At 45.1% G+C, this 20505-nt stretch overlaps 1 long non-coding RNA gene across 2 annotated transcripts in view; it reads right to left on the bottom strand.

Annotated features, from left to right (window-relative positions):
* Nucleotides 1-20505, bottom strand: part of LOC137550080 (uncharacterized) — a 47280-nt gene that overhangs the window by 9165 nt on the left and 17610 nt on the right. The window lies entirely within an intron of this gene.

Consider the following 20505-nt stretch of genomic DNA (forward strand, 5'->3'; position numbering starts at 1 on the left):
GGAAGTCTGATCACCCTGCTGTATTCACGATCTGTGCTGCGGGCTGCAGAGCCCACGCAGCACAGCACAGATCTCTAAAACACAGCCCGGTCCTAGGACATCTGAAGTGAGAGTGATATGGAGGCTGACATATTTATTTTATTTTAAAAAATAGCAGTTGTCTGGCAGCTTTGCTGATCTATTTGGCTGCAGTCGTGTCTGAATAACACCAGAAACAAGCATGCAGCTAATCCTGTCAGATCTGACAATAATGTCAGAAACATCTGATCTGCTGCATGCTTGTTCAGGGTCTATGGCTAAAAGTATTAGAGGCAGATAATCAGCAGGTTAGCCAGGCAGCTGGTATTGCTTAGAAGGAAATAAATATGGCAGCCTCCATATCCCTCTGACTTCAGTTGTCCTTTAACTGGTTCCGGTCCGACGCAGTATAAATCTACGTCCAGCAGGTGGTGTTGTCGCTCTGACTGGACGTAAATTCAACGTCCTGATAAATTGTGCGGCCCCACCACAATTCACTCGCTCTGCCGTCTATAAGATGGCAGAGCTCTGTAAGCTGGTCAGGAGCTGCTTTCATTGGCTCCTGACTACGTGATCACGGAGAGCCAATCACATTGGCTCTCAATGATAGACAGCTCCAGGAGCCAATGAAAGCGGCTCCTGACCAGCTGACAACACTCTGTCGTCGTAGAGACGGCAGAGAGAGGAACCTGTGGCGATGGGGAAGCGTTGTGACCGTCGAGAGCGGTGGTAATGTGCGGCGATTCATCGGGAGGCATCGTTTTACTGTACCAGCAGTCTCTGGTCCTTAAGGGGGCAGAGACTGCTGGTATGGAAGTGGTTAATGTCTGTTCTTAGTTGGTATTTGCCTGTCATTGATAATATCTGGTTTTTTTTCTCGTTTTGTTTGCTTTGTTATTGACATCTGCTTTTCATTGATAATATTGTCAATGCATGACTGAGCTTTTGCTGTGCTTGATTCTTAATGGGCAAACCAAATTCAACTTGGCTGAACCCCACACCAACTTGGCCACTACCTCAAGTGATGTTTTTTCTTCCAATTTTTAAAACTGATCTCCTGCTCTTAAAGGGTACCTGATGTGAAATGTAACATGATGATATAAACATGTGTAAGTACAATCCCAGTCCTACTTAGAAGATAGAACTAGCCTGTTTTCCTTTTTTCTTCTTCTTTTCACTGTAAGGGCTAAGAATTCAAGGTTCTAAATGACAGTTTCTCTGTAGTCCAGGCCTGAGTGCAGAAAAAAGTCAGAAGGTTTTATAGGTCAAGATCTGTCTGTATGGGGGCTTCATAAGCATTCAAAAATGTTGTCATTCACGTGAGACACTCAAAATGTTATGGGATTCCAAGAAAGTTCAAACAGTGCAAAAACTACTCTAGCCCTTTTCCAACCTATGAACTCCCTGCTGAAACTGAGCTATACAGCAGAGGACACAGAACCATTTGTAGATTCTGGATTCCAGGAACATCTTATTTAGGAATAGGCCTGTAAATTGTTTATCTCATTAGGTTTGCGTTTAAGGTTTTCTACACTTCCTACACTACTACAGTATAACAAATATAATTCACTATTTTGTATATGAAAATGTAAGTAGACTCTTACATTTATTATTACCTCAAAAACCTAAAATTGGAATCAGGTGGGCTACATCTTAGAGAAACCTGTCTAATTTCAACCTTAGCCATTTGGTTTGATTTTGCTCTTTGTGGCTGAACTGTTTGATATCACCATGCAAGAGCTCTGTAAGGTGCACCGAAATAAGGTTATTAAGGTGGCCAGTAACAGTCCAATTTCTAGTGAAAAATAGTTAGAGCGATCCGAAATTCTGATCGGATTGGTTGTAAATATGTCAATATTTATTAATAATGTCAATCTCTGTTGATGGGCACACTCCATTACAAACAATTATAAAAATCGTCCAATTGGATTTTCGTCAGATCAAAATTTGGATTTTCTTGTTGGTTGTGATAGTTGGGAAGCAAAGATTGGCTTGTTTATGGTGTAGTGAACTATTTTTCTTCCGATCAGAATTATCTGATCGCTCTAACTTTTTTTTCGCTAGAAATTGGATTGTTAATGGTGACCTTACGTTTTTTGGAAATTCTAAAAGTGGCCACTAGGGTCCAGTTTCTAGCAAAAAAATAGTTTGAGCAATTAGAAATTGTGATTGGATTGGCTGTAAATAATCTCCGTTGATGGGCACAATCGATAATGATTGGATTTTTGTAAAACCAAAAAATTGATTATTTTTTTTTAGTTGTGATAAATAGGAAGCAAACATTGGTATGTTGATGGTATAGTGAATGATTTTTCTTCCGATCAGAATTATCTGATCGCTCAAACGATTTTTCGGTAGAAATTGGATCGTTAATGGCCAACTTTAACCCTTTGCACTCGTATGTCCGTGCCCCCCAGCCCCATAACTTCTTTCCCCCATCAGCGCTAGAAGGAAGTGACATTTAGATTTAAATGTCACTTCCTTTTCTTTCCTGTTTGTTTTTTTTAAATAAAAAGTAGTTGCCGGTTCATTTTTGCAGATTCCATTCTGCAAAAAAATGAAAAATAATTGTAGATATTTTTTTTTTCTTGCAGATTGCCTGCAAAGTTATATAAATAATGAATGGCATCCTATGGGATGGACTGGGGGACGGTGTAAATAGTAGCCAGTATTTTATTGCTAATCTGCCCATTTGAAATACCAACGATTGCATTGTGTGTAGGGACAGTAAGACCCCGAGTGACGGGCATAAAACCATCTATTATTGCGAAACTTGCTCACGCAGGTTTGGATTACACCCAGGAAACTGTTTTTCAATTTACCATACCTTGGCTTTCTCCTCTGCTACCAGCCAATAGAGGATGCCAAACTGTCCAAATAAGGTATCAAATTAAACGTTATAATGTGTTATTTAAAATAAGATATACCATGTTACGGTGTTATGTTCCATGTTAAAATGGGAGAGAGAGTAAGAGGGAGAGCGCATTTCTTAAAAAAAAACTCAGAGCAGAAACGACTTCCTTTAGGAAAAAACTCCGAGTGGAAAGGGTTAAAGCTGACCAAACAAATGAACACCAGTCATTCCATCAATAATTCTTTAAGTTTAGACCAATATGGTAACCACTAATCAAGAATAGGTATATTAATTGGATACATTTCCCCTCCTGCATCAATAATTCACAGACTACAAACATTTGACATTTTGCTCAGGCCAGGTTGTACCAATAAGTTCTGCCCAAGAGCAGAATGCAAGTTGCTGAAAAATGCCTTAGTACTTGAATAGCTCGTCATCAAAGAATTCACTGTACCAGAGGATAATTTGGCATTCTCTGCCAGACTGAAAATTAACCAAAAGTGCTATATAATGACCTAAACTTTTCAACAAATTCATCTAGTCAAAACCTAGTTCTAAATCTCATTGATATGAAGCAGGGTGATTGGAAATGGGTTATGCATGCAAGACAAGCCTCAGACATCATACAGCTACAAAAAATTCTGCATTAGAGATGGCCCGAACCTCCGATTTTAGGTTCGCGAACTTCCGCAAAAGTTCGGTTTGCGCGAACTTTCGCGAACCGCAATAAAATACTAGAAACACTTATGCTGGCCAGAAAAATGATGGAAAAGATGTTTCAAGGGGTCTAACATCTGAGTTTTTGCATGTATGAGTGGGATAGACGCCAAAAGTCCCGGGGAAAAATCTGGATTTGACGGAAAGCAGCGTTTTAAGGGCAGAAATCACATTGCATGCTAAATTGGAGGCCTAAAGTGCTTTAAAACATCTTGCATGTGTATACATCAATCAGGTAGTGTAATTAGAGTACTGCTTCACACTGACAGACCAAACTCACTGTGTAACGCACCGTGTGTGTAGTGACGGCCGTGCTGGACTGGTGTGCACTGTGGCCAGAGTGAAGGCCATGGTGATTTTCAAGCCCATATGGTCCCTGGGCTGAGGTAGCTCACTGACAGAACAGTGACTGTACAGCTGATCGAATTTGGTCTGTCCACAATGAAGCAACGACCTTATTATCTTGGGTGTGCCTCCCCTCCCCCGAGACACTCATATAGCCGTCGGTCATTGTTTCATTGTGATACGCAAGCCCCTTCACTGCGGCAAGGTAACGATCACAAAGGGGATTTGACACATGTACATGCCTTTTGTTTTGTTGTTGCAGCTGCAGTGCAGCCAGAAAAATTAGGCAGGCATGTACACGCACCAGAAAAATACATCTATATATTATAGCGGCTGCTGCTAGCAGCGGCCTTAAAAATTCAGGAATCCGCCTGGAGTCCTGGTGGACCCTGTTGGTGGTGGCGGAGAAGGCAGTCAAGCGGCCTGCAGGCAGAGATGCTGTGTGGGGACCGACTAAGTCTTGGGGCAGGCAGTCACACGGCGTGCAGGCAGAGATGCCGTGTGTGGGTACTGACTTAGTCTTTGGGCAGGCCTGAGCGTGCTTTGCAGACCAAGCATCCGTGGTCAGATGGACCTTTGACCCAACGCTGTGTGACAGAGATGTCACCACTTGCCTTTCAACATCACGGTACAGTTTAGGTATCGCCTTTTTTGAGAAAAAATTGCAGCCTGGTATCTTCCACTGCGGTGTGTGGCTTTGCTTTTGTGTGCTGCTTTTCCTCAGGTGGTCATCTCATTGCAGTTTGTGCTTTAATCATGTGCCATCGTAAGGTAGTTGTCCCTACGTGGGTCTTGGTCTTTCCACGGCTCAATTTTCAGTGGCAAAGAGTACAGTTGGCATTGCTCTCATCTGAGGCAGACACACAAAGAAAGTCCACACCGCTGAGCCCTGCTGTGATGGCACTTTGGTGGTGGCAGCCGAACTAAGTGTTAAGTGGGGTGCCAGAATCAGAGCAGGAGGACAAAGATATGTCACGCTTCCGTGCGTAAGCTGAGAAAAATTAGGTGTTCTGTGTTAAATAGTCAACTACGTCCTGTCAATATTGGGGGTTGATGGCACGTGCCTTCTTCTGAACACTGTACTTTGGTCGAGGGCCGCACGAAATCACGACAGTGTGACCTCGAACAGACCTGCCAGGTGGCCTGCCTCTGTTGGTGAGGGGAAAAGGGGGGAAATCACTTGTGTGCTGTGTTGTGCGGCCCTGCAGCTTGGCCTTAAAGCTGCAGTGGCCATTTTAGTAAAAAATGGCCTGGTCTCTTAAAGGGGTTTAGCACTGTGGTCCTCAAGAGGTTAAAATTTTGGCCGCCCTCCGCCCCTGATGACATCACGCCACACCGCCCCCCTGATTGGCCGACGTGTCCCCTAAAGAACAGCGGGAATATGGGGATCCTGGCAGCCAAAGAAACATGCAGGTAGCCGGGGAGAGAGGCTCGAGTCCTGCTGCACAGCGCCGATCGCACGTGGGACTCTGCAACAGCAGAAAAGATAGGGAATTCATTACCCCGAGCTAAACTCTTGGCTATTTTTTCCTACCCCGAGCTTACCGCCAGGGGGTTAAGCTGCACTGGTAAAGCAGTGCAGCTTAATGTGAAGGAACTGCCACTATGCACGCCTTACAAAGCAGCGCTCGTTGCTATGTAAGGAGTGTGCCTTCCTTAGTTACGCACGTTGCTTACCTAGCAACGCATGTCAGTTTAAATGGGGGCGGTCCTGTGAAGTAATAACCGCAATACTTCACTAGCGACTGCTACTATGTCAATTAACATAGTTAACTATGTTAATTAACATAGTAGCGACCGCTAGTGAAGTATTGCGGTCAGTACTTCACAGGACCACCTGCATCTAAGGTTACTTGCATTGTTATGTAAGCAACAAGCAACACGCATAACTAAGAAAGGCACTCTCCTTACATAGCAACGAGCACTGCTATGTAAGGCGTACATAGCGGCCGCTCCTTCACATTAACCAATTAACCTTACGGCCAGGAGGCCATGTGCGCTCTTGCGGCCGATCGTGCGCGTGCATGCTCGCTCACGGCCCGCGGTTCGTTAGCCAGGCAATCAGTGAATCGGGCTACGGTGCCCGATCACTGATTCCTCTCCCCCGTAGAAAAAGCGACAGCTTCTCTCGGAAGCTTCGCTTTTTCTGGCTCTAGCTTCCCCATGCGTCTCTCTAAGCGTACATGTTACGCTTAGAGTGACGTCACGTAAACAAACTCAGAAGGCTGCCATCTTGTGGCCAAAAAGTAAAACTACACCTAAATATAAAAAAATAATAAATTACACATATATTTACATTAAAAAATTACAATTTACATCCCACCCTCCCAAAAATACCCACATAAAATGTTTAATACAAAAAAACAAAAAATATTACAATAAAAAAAAAAACCCGTAAATATTTACCTAAGGGTCTAAACTTTTTAAATATCAATGTAAAGATGAAATATTTATATTTTTTTAAAATTATAAGCTTGTAATTAGTGATGGATGCAAAACGGAAAAAATGCACTTTTATTTCCAAATAAAATATTGTCGCCATACATTGTGATAGGTTACCAAACACACAAAGAGGGAAATACTCACTCCCAAACAGTCCTCTGCTGCTTTATAAAGCCTGCAGGCTGCTTATAAGCCAATAAGAAGTGCACACACACGTTACACCTAGTCTGCAGTGATTAATCAAGCAAAAGCTGAGCAGGTCAGCCAATCGTTGGAGAGGGCTTCAGTTGCATATAGAGCTTGGTGTAATTGCCTTCTTAAAACAGACGGAAATTTGCAATAATTCAGTTATAAATGAACATTTGTGGTTACCCACAATGCACACCTACTAAATATGCAAATTATTCCTTTTCACCCTTGGTAAGCCAAGCAAGCATCCAGAACCGCTGGTTTATAGCAAGCCTATAGCTTTAAGTTTTACACAGCCATATCAAACCCACATGTAGACAGCCTGTTTCGGACTTTTGGTCCTCATCAGTACATGGCAGGGATTGATAAGGCTGTATGAAATAGGGCTTGGACGAGTACAACAGAGTAACCAAGCAGCTCAGGGTGACCCAAACTACTAGGAATGTATAGGGGGATAAAAGGAACCAAAAAGCCCTCCTACTAAAAAAGCAAAGCTTGGTGTAATTGCCTTCTTAAAACAGTAATAATTCAGTTATAAATGAACATTTGTGGTTACCCACAATGCACACCTACTAAATATGCAAATTATCCCTTTTCGCCCTTGGTAAGCCAAGCAAGCTCAGTTGCATATAGACAATGGCTATATGACCAGCAGGGGGCACCAGCGTGCAGGATATTCCCTCTCATCTGCCCCCCTCCTAACTGAACTGCATGGGAATCTACAATAAAATTAAAACATTGTGATAGGGAAATAATTTAAACGGTGAAATAACCGTGATGGGTAAATACAATACATCGGTTTTAATTATGGAGGGATGTATTATTTTAAAACTATAATGGCCGAAAACTGAGAAATAATGAATTTTTTCTGTTTTTTTCTTATTCTTCCTGTTAAAATGCATTTACAGTAAAGTGGCTCTTAGCAAAATGTACCCCCCAAAGAAAGCCCAATTGGTGGCGGAAAAAACAAGATATAGATCAGTTCATTGTGATAAGTAGTGATAAAGTTATAGGCTAATGAATGGGAGGTGAACATTGCTCGGATGCATAAAGTGAAAACGACTGAATGTGAAGTGGTTAAAGAAAACCTGAACTGAAAATTAACAGTAAAAATAAACATACACAAATCATACTTACCTCCCGTGTAGTCTACTTATCAATCTCTTTTTCCTCTAGTGCGTCCTGTTTGTTCACTGTTTGTTCACTGTGATCAATAGAATTCTCCGTTCTCCATTTTGAAAATGGACATTACCCCATAACAGCTTCCTGGTCAGCACACTGTTAAACTGTCATATTACCCACTTGAAACATAGGGAAACATGGACACATCAGTTCTCCTCTCAGCTGTAACTGACAGCAACTGACATATAACTGACAAACTGATATATTTCAGTTCTGACAAAATGTTGTCAGAACTGGAAGGGATCATTGTAAAAATAAAATGGTGAGCTTCTGAGAGGAACTGATGGCAAGGTAACTATGTAATGTTCATTTGAAGTTACCTCGTGTGTTTATTTTAAATAATTTTACTCAGTACAGGTTCCCTTTAAGCTGCGCTGCTACAGCAGTGCAGCTTAATGAATCAAGCCCAATATGAGTAGCTTGTGGCCTCTCAACTAGATCTGTCCCATACTTCTATAAACGCTTCCAATTGTTACCAAATAACTTAAATGTATAAAATTCACAAAAATTACTTGAATCAAATATTACTAGTTAAAATATTTGTGACTTTTTTTTTTACTAGCGTTGCTCAATTATGCCTCTGTTTGATTTGTGCGAAGTTCTGGTGGTTTTGTTTTTTTTAAGCTCCTAGAGGGGACACTGGGTGAGGAAGGATGTTTGGCACTAAGAGGGGCATTGTCTCTTAAGTAAGAGCATGTGTTTCATGTGAAATTTAAAACGTTTGTCAAAGGTTTGTTTTGAGGTTTTCTTGTGCTGCCATCACTGGAAAACGCTGTGACCGATTTCATCAAAACTTGGTATACACATCCCTTACTACCTGGGAATATATGTTCTGGGGGTCTCACACCTCCCTTTTCCCCCTCCCGCACACATGGGTTAAACCACAAACAAACAGCCAATCAGATTTCAGAGTCCACACACTTACCACAGTTGGTCAGTTGGTGACCAAGATTTAAAATTCAGAGAAAGTGGATGGAGCATAAAACAGCCAACCACATTTCAGCATTCATTTTAAATAGGAAAATGTAAACTGCAGCCATTCTTAGACTTTTGATCACAGGGTTTTCAAACTTGGCACATTCGGTCACTGGGTGACTAGGGTTCAAATTCAGAAAAGGGGGTGGAGCCACAAACAGCCAATCAGATTTATTTGCTTAATTTCAATGTGAAAATGTAAAATGCTTCCGTTGTCACATTATTGATGCTAAGGACCCCAGAGTTTAAAAACTTGTAGCTGGTTCTCTACTTTCCTTCTTCCCAGGGGCGTAGCAATAGGGGGTGCAGCGGTAGCGACCGCATCGGGGCCCTTGGGCCAGAGGGGCCCCGAATGGCCCTCCCTCAACTACAGTATTAGCTCTATATTGGTCCTGTGCTCATAATAATCATTTATATATATACTTTGAATAGTGGTAATCATTAACAAACTATTCCCCATCCCCTTCTTGCACCTCTGACATTGTAGTTGCCATTGGCAGCTTTTAGTGCGCTGTTTCAATTGCTATGTATAGAGTGCATGGGGGGCCCCACTGTAAAACTTGCATCAGGGCCCACAGCTCCTTAGCTACGCCACTGCTTCTTCCACACTATTTTTACCATCACAGCACTTTCCTTTTGGTCATAAGTGTTCTCCTCAGCAAAAACTCGGCAAACGAAACACTTACTACAGTCTTTTGCAATGGTTAATGACGCCCCCCCCCCCCCCCCCCAGAATACAGGATGGGTCAAAGGAAACATAACATTAACTCTGGCCGTATAAAAAAGTTGACCAGAACAGAGGCTATAGTTAATGCACACAACTTTTGGTAGCTTTGCTATCTTTGTAGCACATTCAACACTCCAGATTAAAGCCTTCCCAAACCTCCCAGCCAGAGACCTGAGCAGTGACTCACCTGCCCTGCCTCTCTCCTCCAGATCCCCCTTGCTCACTGCGCTGCCCCAGCATAGCCGCATAGTCAGACCTCAGATCAGCGGTGGCCAGGATATCATAGCTGCATAATCAAGACAAGACACAGAACACTTATATTGCGCTTTTCTCTTGGAGGACTCAAAGTGCCAGAGCTGCAGCCACTAGGTCGCTCTATAGGCAGTAGCAGTGTTAAGGAGTCTTGCCCAAAGTCACCTTTCACCTGATCACTGATGTCCCAGCCACTGCTGATCTGAGGTCTGGCTATGCGGCTATGCCGGGGCAGCACAGTGAGCGATGGAAATCTGGACTTTGTAGAGGAGAAAGTAAGAACATTGCATATGTGAAGCAATGGCTGGAGAGAGAGCTGCTGGCGGGTGGATGGACGTTTTAGACAGCATATTGTGCGTAACCAGACAACTCATCCTACTCCTACACAAGGACCAGTGGTGCCCCAGCACCCAAGCATCAGGCCTATGTGGTTTTCCCCCAACGCCAGCCCTGGCTGTGCTGAATGCATTTCTGCAGACATTTAATGCTTTCCCATTCATCATAATAAATGTCACATGTCCTCATCATGCTGTATCAGAAAAGAAGTGCTCTGCATTAAAATGCAACACAACCCACATGTCTACTGTGAACAGACCCGTATTTGATTTTATTCTTTTGAATAAATGCACTGGGGGAATCGTAATTCATAAATGTAATAATCGTGTTTTGGTTGGACTCTCTGTTTCTGAACAATATCTCTAATGTTTTAGAACCATCATTAAATTATTTCCACTTGTCAGATGTTATAAGTGGTATGACATTCATCCATCACTTCAAACTCCAGATAGACAAGTCCCTCGTTTCCCATGTAGTATAGCTGAATAATACTTTGTTCTAAGCTTTTTATGGTACTTGACCGGGATGATCTTACCGCCTTAGTTTTAATCAAAAAAGTAAAAAAAAAGGTACACTGTAGTACAAAACGGCTGCTTTATTGATTCCTATTTGTAGATCTGTGCAACACTATGCCAGAAATCCAGTGTAAGAGCTACAAAGCATACACCCCTTAAGTAAGTGCAGGGGCCCATCTGGGTAATATAGAGCCTATGTCAAACACTGAAATTGTGCCCCCATTCAGAGCCCCCTTCCCCTCTAAAAACAGCATTGTTTCTCATGTAAAGGTGTTATGGTTGCCTTCGTTTTTGGCTCGGGTTATTGCTTAAGTTACTTTTTTGGAATCTCTCCGTCCTCTTTTCTAACACTAAGCCAAGTGCGCCCTAGATACATAAATTAAGTAGCCATGTTTTCTGGATAACAGAATTAACCTGATCTGAGGTAACATAGAGGCATGGGGGCAGGCATGGAGGTGCAGCATAGGGGCAGGCCCATGGTGCTGTGGCGCCCATGGAACAAGCCATGCCTGCACCCCTCTAGATACGCCTCTGAGTAAGGGTGCGTACACACATCCAGTTTTGATTGGCCAATTTTACCACTTCCATGTACTGCTTACCTACATAATCTGTTCACGTAGCATTTAAAATGTGTTGGCCCTCATACTACATGGAGGTGATAAAATTGGTCAGACATTGGTCAATCAAAATTGAAAGTGTGTACTAGGCTTAAAGAGGAACTGTAGTGAAAGTAACATAATGAATAAAACTGCTTATTTTTTACAATATTCATTTATAAATTATTTAGCCAGCGTTTGCCCATTGTAAAATCTTTCCTCTCCCCAATTTACATTCTGAAATGTATTACAACTTCAGTACTGTCAGGTGCAGCTCTGTGAAAAGGTTTGTTTACTGAGCGTTCCAAATCCGCTACAAAATATACCTGGTCTCCCAGAATACTCTGGGAGGAGAATTCTGCGTTGCTAAAAAGCCTACGCTAAGAATCACTGGCAGGGTGGGATTACATACCGATATATTGCAAAATATTGATATAGGAAGTGTTTCTGATGCTGCTGAAACCAGGAAAATGGACATAAAAGTGTCCTTAATAATTTACTGCAATCTATTATATGTCCCTACAGTTCACTTACTTTCTTCTTACACTGTGTGAGGAATAGCGGAGCCGCCGCCGCCGCACAGGCCAGCATGGCAGCGGTCTCCGCTTCCCAGCCGGCGGTTTCCGACTCACATACGGAGCCGCCGGCGCAAAGCAGGGCGGTCACCGCCACGGCTGACAATATGGCGGCGGGTCCCGCAATCCAGCCGGCGGACTTCGGTGCGCGATCGTGCGCTGACCTGGGACCTGGCCTCTCTGATATTCAGAGGCAGAGGGTCATGCGCACGCGCGCGAGGCGGCAGGACATTTATCTCTTGAGAAGACAGGTCAGCTGATCCGGCGATCAGCTGACCTCAGCCAGCCAATCACATGTTGACTTCAGTTCCAGCCCCCTGGGCGGGCTGGTGGAACAGGGCTTCTGTATTTAAGCCCACAGATGTCATTTGCTCACGGCCTGCTGTCGTGAATACACATAGTGTTAGCGCTCAGACCTTAGCTCAGTTTCCCAGGTGTTGTCACTAAGGACGTCACACCTTAGATTAGAATTGAATTTTGTATATTTACCTGTGTTTTATTTATTTATTTATTTATTTATTTATTGTATTTATAAAGCGCCAATTGCCCTGACTTCTCTTTACTCTTATCGCTCTTGTACTTCTGCCTATCTGATTCAAGTTGCCGACCCTGCCTGTTTAAACGACTCTGAATCAGCCTTCTGTTTCTGTACTGTTGCCGCCTTCTCTGTTGCCGAACCTTTGCTCGCCTGACATTTCTCCCTTTAGTGGAACGTCTCCCACTGTAGGGCTATCTCTGAGGCTTGCCTCTCCAAGACGCCTGCCCTAGCAGACTATTACTGCCAGAGGCCGAGATTCCTCTCTTTGCCTGGTCTGAGGATCTCACACACGGGGTTCCCATTCAGAGGTAACCACACCTCTGAGGAATCGCCGTGTAGTGGATATTTCCACGATCTTGTACTATTATTACTGTTGTTATCGTTTATCTACTGTGTTAGGTGTCCAGAGGTTAGTCGCACTTGTATTATTGGTGATTCTGCAGATCATCAATAATCGGGTGACGTCTGTATTATTGGCGATACTGCAGATCACCAATAATCAGATTCTCTCTGTGTGCTGACACCGATCCTTACAGAATAGCAGACCACAAATGATGGATGCATTACGCAGCCAGGTTGAGGCTTTAACCTCCTCAGTTAATAACCTCGTCGAGGTGGTTAATACCCAGCAGAGCCAGATCAATCAATTGTCTGGATCTGTGCGGGTCCTCCAGATGGCTGTAGCTACCATGCAATCCCCTCCAGTCACAGATCTGCGTTTGTCAGTACCTGAGAAATTTTCAGTAGACAGGTCTGACTTCCAGAACTTCCGTAACCGAGTCTTATCATACTTTGAATTGAGGCCCACTTTGTCGGGTACTGAACCTCAGAGGGTGACATTTATAAAAACCTTATTGTCTGGAGACTCACAAACCTGGGCATATGGTCTTCCGCCAGAAGACACGGCATTAACCTCCGTCCAGGAGTTTTTTAAAGCAATGGCCATCATTTATGATGACCCGGATGCTTCTATCACTGCGGAGAGGAAGCTCAAAACTCTCAAACAGGTTCGAGATACGGTTGAGGTCTATGCGACAGAATTTAGAAGGTGGGCTGTGTCAGCTAGGTGGGGACCCTATGCTTTGCTGGACTGCTTCCTTTCAGGTTTATCAGACACAGTTTCTGAATTGATGTTAGGTAATCCTGAGCCGAAGTCAATCGATGATGCGATTTCTCTGGCGGTGCGAGCTGACCACCGGTTACGTTATCAGCGTCAATCCAGAGGCAGGAATGCGGTTAGGGCACTTTCCTATGCGTCCTCCTCACCTATCCCGCCTACTGACGAACCGATGCAAATCGGACACTCCCGATTGACTCGGGCTGAGAAGGAATGCAGAAGGGCTGAGAGGCTTTGTTTGTATTGTGCGGAGGAGGGTCACATTGCTCAGAATTGCCCCAAGAAGTCGGGAAACACTGCCGACTAGGTGTAGTCAGAGGTAATACCCTAGACGAGCAGAGTCTACCTCTGAATAAAAATGATCGGTTACTTCTCCCTTGTTCCATTTCTTGGGGAAATTTGACCACTTGCACCCAGGCCTTCATAGACTCAGGGTCTGCAGCCAACTTGATAGACTATGAGTTTGTGAAAGGTCTGGGAATTCCACTACACCCTTTGGACTGACAAGTGGTAGTTACTGCAATTGACGACTCCCCATTACAGTACAAACAGCCTCTCTCTCAGACTCAGATGTTGTCTTGCACTATTGGCGTTCTATACAAATAGAAGTTAAAATTCCTTGTACTGCGCATGACAACCTCTACCATTGTCCTCGGGATGCCATGGTTACAACTCCACTCCCCGCAGATTGACTGGGCCTAAGGTCAGTTGGTCAGTTGGTCACCTCATTGCCGTACTCATTGTCTGGGGAAAATCACCATTGGTGCCACCAGGTTAGAGGGGGTCCCGACACAATACGCTGAGTATGCTGATGTATTCTGCCCTAAATCCGCAGACTAACTTCCACCCCATCGAAGTTTTGACTGTCCCATAGACTTAAGATCTGGTTGTATGCTCCCGAGGGGACATCTCTATAACTTGTCGGGGCCAGAGAAGTTGGCTATACGGGAGTACATTAAGGAAAATCTGGCAAAGGGTTTTATCCGTCCATCCCGGTCCCCGGCCGGGGCCGGGTTCTTTTTCGTACAAAAGAAAGACGGTGGTCTTAGACCATGTATCGACTACAGGGGTCTAAACAAGATCACTGTAAAGAATCGTTACCCTTTACCTCTGATAGATGATCTTTTTGCTCAGATAACCAATGCCAGTATTTTTTCTAAATTGGACTTACGTGGCGCATACAACTTGGTGCGCGTCAGGGATGGTGACGAGTGGAAGACGGCCTTCAATACACCCGACGGGCATTACGAGTACCTAGTTATGCCCTTCGGGTTGTGTAACGCTCCGGCCGTCTTCCAAGAGTTAATAAACGAGGTCTTCAGGGAAGTGTTGGGGAAGTTTGTGTTGGTTTACCTTGACGACATATTAATTTTCTCCCCCAATCATAGAGAGCATCGTAATCATGTCAAATTCGTGTTGAAGAAATTGAGACAGAATTCCCTGTATGCTAAACTGGAGAAGTGTCTCTTTGAGGTCACACAAATTTTCTGGGTTATATTATTTCAACTTCAGGTCTCTCTATGAACCCAGAAAAGGTCTCTGCTGTCTTAGAGTGGCCACAGCCAGTGGGTTTAAAAGGTTTAAAAGCACTTCAGAGATTCCTTGGTTTTGCTAACTACTACCGGAGATTCATCAAGGGATTTTCTTCGGTAGTAGCCCCTCTGACTAGGCTTACCAAGAAGGGGGCTGACCCCATCAGTGGTCATCGGGGGCCCAGGCCGCATTTAATACCCTGAAGAAGATGTTTTGCTCTGCACCTATATTGAGACATGTTAATATCGCTCTCCCCTTCATGGTAGAGGTAGACAGGGGCATAGCAATAGGGGTTGCAGAGGTTGCGACCGCATCGGGTCCCTTGGGCCAGAGGTGCCCTGAAGGGCCCTCCCTCAACTGCAGTATTAGCTCTCTATTAGTCCTGTGCTCATAATAATCACTTCTATAGATACTTTGAATATTGGTAATCATTAACAAGCTGTTCCCCATCCCCTACTTGCACCAACACTGTAGTTGCCATTGACAGATTTTGGTGCACCGTATCAATTGTTATGTATAGTGTGCATGGGGGGCCCCATGTAAAACTTGCATCGGGGCCCACAGCTCCTTAGCTACGCCACTGGAGGTAGATGCCTCAGAGATCGGGGTGGGGGCTGTGCTGTCTCAGCGCTCGGGTCTGCAGGGCAGGACACATCCTTGTGCATATTTCTCACGCAGGTTTTCTCCTGCTGAGAGAAACTACGATGTGGGCAACAGGGAACTTTTGGCCATGAAGCTAGCCTTCCAGGAATTGCGCCATTGGCTTGAAGGTGCGGAACACACCATTACTGTATATACTGACCATAAGAACCTGGAGTACATTGAGGGGGCCAAGAGGCTCACTCCTCGTCAGGACCGCTGGTCTCTATTTTTCTCGCGTTTTAGATTTGTTATCACGTACACTCCAGGTTCCAAGAACGTTAAAGCAGACGCTCTCTCCAGATGTTTTGAACCCGAGACAGCTCAGCCCGCACTTCCCGAGAGCATTTTACCACACAAGGTGGTGCTGGCATCCACTGAAACCTGGGAAGATTGGGCAGTCACATTAGCGCCTCATCAGCTAGATACCCCAGAAGGGAAACCTGAGGGGGTCTTCTTTGTTCCACTTCCTTTCCGTTTGCAAATCATGCAGCTGTTCCATGCCCATAAGAACGCAGGTCACCCGCACTCTAGATCTACTCACGAGGTGTGTTTGGTGGCCTTCATTGGCCTCTGATTGCAAGGAATTTGTCAGAGAGTGTGTGGTGTGTGCCAGGAGCAAACTGTCTCGCCAGGCTCCAGTGGGTACCTTACAATCCTTACCAGTTCCAAGTGAACCATGGACCCATCTGTCCATGAACTTCATTGGCGAGCTTCCCAAGTTAGAGGGTATGACTGTGATATGGGTGATCGTGGACAGGTTCAGCAAGATGGCCCATTTTGTTCCTCTTAAAGGATTCCCATCAGCTCAAGTGTTAGCCGACCTCTTCATACAGCACATCTTCCGGTTACATGGGATTCCGGATGATGTGGTATCTGATAGAGGAGTCCAATTTATATCGAAGTTTTGGAGGGCCTTTTGCCGTAATTTGGGTATGAACCTGTCCTTTTCGTCTGGGTATCACCCACAGACCAACGGGCAGACCGAGAGGGTTAATCAGGCACTGGAACCATTCCTTAGATGCTATGTGGCAGATGCACAAATGGAATGGGTTAAGTTTTTGCCCTTTGCAGGGTTTGCGCACAACAACCTGAAAGGCGCTTCAACAGGCTTGTCCCCTTTTCAGGTTGTGTCAGGAAGGTCTCCTAAATTTTCCCCATTGCCGGTGTGTTCCTCTCCCTTCCCAGCCCTGGAAGATTGGCAGAAGGTTTTGAAGAAACTTTGGGGACAAGTAAAAGAAAATTTGGGAGTAGCCTTCCAGAATCAAAAGAAACAGGCCGACAAGAGACGGTCTGTTGAGTGGCACTTTTCTCCTGGAGACATGGTGTGGGTGTCAACAAGACATGTGGCACTCAGACAACCGTCCACCAAGTTGGGGCCCAAGTTCATAGGGCCTTATCCGGTGGCCAAAAAGATCAATGAGGTCTTGTATGTGATTGTTCTCCCAGCCAGCAGGAGAGGTGGGAGATCATTCCATGTTTCCTTGTTGAAACCAGCAGTGTATGTGGATTCCTCCCCCCCCCCCCAGTGGTAGTGGAGGGCCAGACAGAGTACGAGGTTGGGAAAATTTTGGATTCCCGGCTGGTACAGAATTCCGTGCAGTATCTGGTCCATTGGAAAGGGTATGGGGTAGAGGACAGATCTTGGGTACCAGAGGATCGCATGCATGCTGAGAAATTAAAGAAGAGGTTCCATCAGTTACATCCTGAGAAGCCGGGTAGGAAGTGTCCGGAGTCCACTCCTCAAGGGGGGGTACTGTGAGGAATAGTGGAGCCGCCGCCGCCGCCGCCGTGCAGGGCAGCATGGCGGCGGTCTCCGCTTCCCAGCCGGCGGTTTCCGACTCACATACGGAGCCGCCGCCGCAGAGCAGGGCGGTCACCGCCGCGGCTGACAATATGGCGGCGGGTCCCGCAATCCAGCCGGCAGACTTCGGTGCGCTGACCTGGGACCTGGCCTCTCTGATGTTCAGAGGCAGAGGGTCATGCGCACACGCGCGAGGCGGCAGAACATTTATCTCTTGAGAAGACGGGTCAGCTGAACCGGCGATCAGCTGACCTCAGCCAGCCAATCACATGCTGACTTCAGTTCCAGCCCCCTGGGCGGGCTGGTGGAACAGGGCTTCTGTATTTAAGCCCACAGATGTCATTTGCTCACGGTCTGCTGTCGTGAATACACATAGTGTTAGCGCTCAGACCTTAGCTCAGTTTCCCAGGTGTTGTCACCAAGGACGTCACATCTTAGATTAGGATTGTATTTTGTATATTTACCTGTGTTTTGACCTTGGCTTGCCCTGACTTCTCTTTACTCTTATCGCTCTTGTACTTCTGCCTATCTGATTCAAGTTGCCGACCCTGCCTGTTTAAACGACTCTGAATCAGCCTTCTGTTTCTGTACTGTTGCCGCCTTCTCTGTTGCCGAACCTTTGCTCGCCTGACATTTCTCCCTTCAGTGGAACGTCTCCCACTGTAGGGCTATTTCTGAGGCTTGCCTCTCCGAGACGCCTGCCCTAGCAGACTATTACTGCCAGAGGCCGAGATTCCTCTCTTTGCCTGGTCTGAGGATCTCACACACGGGGTTCCCATTCAGAGGTAACCACACCTCTGAGGAATCGCTGTGTAGTGGATATTTCCACGATCTTGTACTATTATTACTGTTGTTATCGTTTATCTACTGTGTTAGGTGTCCAGAGGTTAGTCGCACTTGTATTATTGGTGATTCTGCAGATCATCAATAATCGGGTGACGTCTGTATTATTGGCGATACTGCAGATCACCAATAATCAGATTCTCTCTGTGTGCTGACACCGATCCTTACACACTGGATTCAGGACTTTGGGCATAGTGTTGTACAGATTTACATATCTGGATCAATAAAATAGCCATTTTGCATTACCCTAAAATGTACCAGTTTTTTTACTTTATTAAAGTTGTGGTGATCACTCTCCCTTTGAAAATTCGAATACCTATTGATGTAACCTTAGTTATAATCAATCTAAATAAGCCAAAACTAAGCTTTTGTTACCATTATCTAGGTACCTTACATTCAGGGTTGAGCTTGAGTATGTTATTAGGGAAGCCTTCTAGTATAAATAGTGTAAATAGTTAAAACTCCATTAAGGCCAAAACTGAACAATGCAAATCATAAAAGCAACCAAATTAACGAGAGTACCTGGTTCATGGGACAAATTGCAATCTGTACTACAGCTAATTTCCTCGTCTCTCTAGATTTAGCCAATGGGCAGGTTAAAGAGACTCTGAAGTACGTCTAAATTCCTGTTTTTAACTAGTATTTATGTAAAGCACTATAGGTAATGTTAAACCGGCGCATCCCTGCAGCAAAACGAGGGGTTTATACCCCCCAAATCCCCTCTGCTAGGTCCGGGGACAGCTTCCTCATAGAGGCAGAGCTTATGGCTGTAGCTCTGCCTCTTGTCGCGTCAATCCATGCTGATCGCTGCCTCTCCCCACCCCTCTCAATCTTCCTTCACTGAGAGGGGCGGGGGCGAGATGGAGATCCGCGGTGGATTGACGTGCATAGAGGCAGAGCTGCAGTTTAGAGCTCTGCCTCCATGAGCAGCAAAATCCACGACCAAGAAAGTAGTGGATTTTGCAGAGGGGATTTGGGGGGTATAAACTCCTCATTTTGCCACAGAGATGCAGCGGTTTAGCATTACCTATAGTGCTTTACATAAATACTAGTTAAAAACGGGAATTTAGACTCACTTCAGAGTTTCTTTAATCAGGTGTGACCATATGACACCCAAGGTAGGGAGAATACTTTATATACTTGCGTATAAGCTTAATTTTTCAGCACAAAAAATGTGCTGAAAAGTTACCCCCTTGGCTTATATGTTAATCAGTAGAGCAGAACGGATGGTGGAGCAAGTTTTGTTACTGGCAGAGGAGTGTAAGGATCGTGCACAAGTGAGGTTGCTTTTGCCATCTGGCTCCCTGCTGTGTCCGTGCCCCTATCCCCTTCAACAAGGTGTTCAGAGTGTGCTGCTTAAAGGCTCATACACACGGGGCACAACTGTCTACACAAACAACTGTCGCTAGTGAGAGCTGTCGCCAGGCGATTGACTTGGCTAATCGCCGGCAACAGCTGTCGCAGCAACCGTCGCTAGTCCGCCATGCGTACTGCGTGTGTATGTGCGGACTAGCGACAGCTACCCACAGCCAGAAGGGAGCTTCCGGCGGGGGGAGGAAACTTTCGGCGACAGCTTCCGCCGCATCTCTGTCCCTCTGTGCAAGGTGTGTACAGCTGCCGCACAGAGGGACCTGGCGATGAACTGTCGCTGCTTTTTTTTTCTCTTGTCTCCAGCATGTGTGCCTCGTGTGTATAAGGCTTAAGACTACCTGTGTCCCCTGGCTTGTGGAGCGGAGTGTGCAAGCAACGTATCAGCGTTGCAATTATAGGGATTCTTCCTGTGTGGCAATCTCTGTGTCTCATAACTATGACACCATCTAGTGGTGTCTTGAGACACAGCTGTATCATCCTTGGGGCACATCTGGCTATGGGGAGGGGGGCTGACTTGTACTGGGGGCACATCTGGCTACCAAGAACTAGGTGGTAAGCGAACAGGAAATAACTAGAAGTGATAAGTCTGCTTCAGGCAGATAGGGCTACTAAATTGAATTTTGAATTAGAAAGCTCAGTTCCAAAGGTAATTCTTATATTTTACACTAATCAACGTAATCGCTTTGAGAATTGGCCTTGTTGAGTTTTGCTGTGCCTAGGCTTTAAAATAAACCTGTGATTAATAAAGTCCTGATTAAACCATAGGGGATTTTTGAAGAATGAGAAATGGTATTACTTTACTAATGTACTGCCTGAGAGAACCACAGAGTATTATTTTGGTTCCCTCAGGCACTATTATAGAAGACTTGTAAGTAAAGGGTTTTGTGTAATTCTCGCTGCTTTTGTTGCTATCAAGACATCATCTCCCTGTGGAAGG

Source organism: Hyperolius riggenbachi, chromosome 1 (assembly GCF_040937935.1).
Source record: "Hyperolius riggenbachi isolate aHypRig1 chromosome 1, aHypRig1.pri, whole genome shotgun sequence".
Classification (NCBI taxonomy): Eukaryota; Metazoa; Chordata; class Amphibia; order Anura; family Hyperoliidae; genus Hyperolius; species Hyperolius riggenbachi.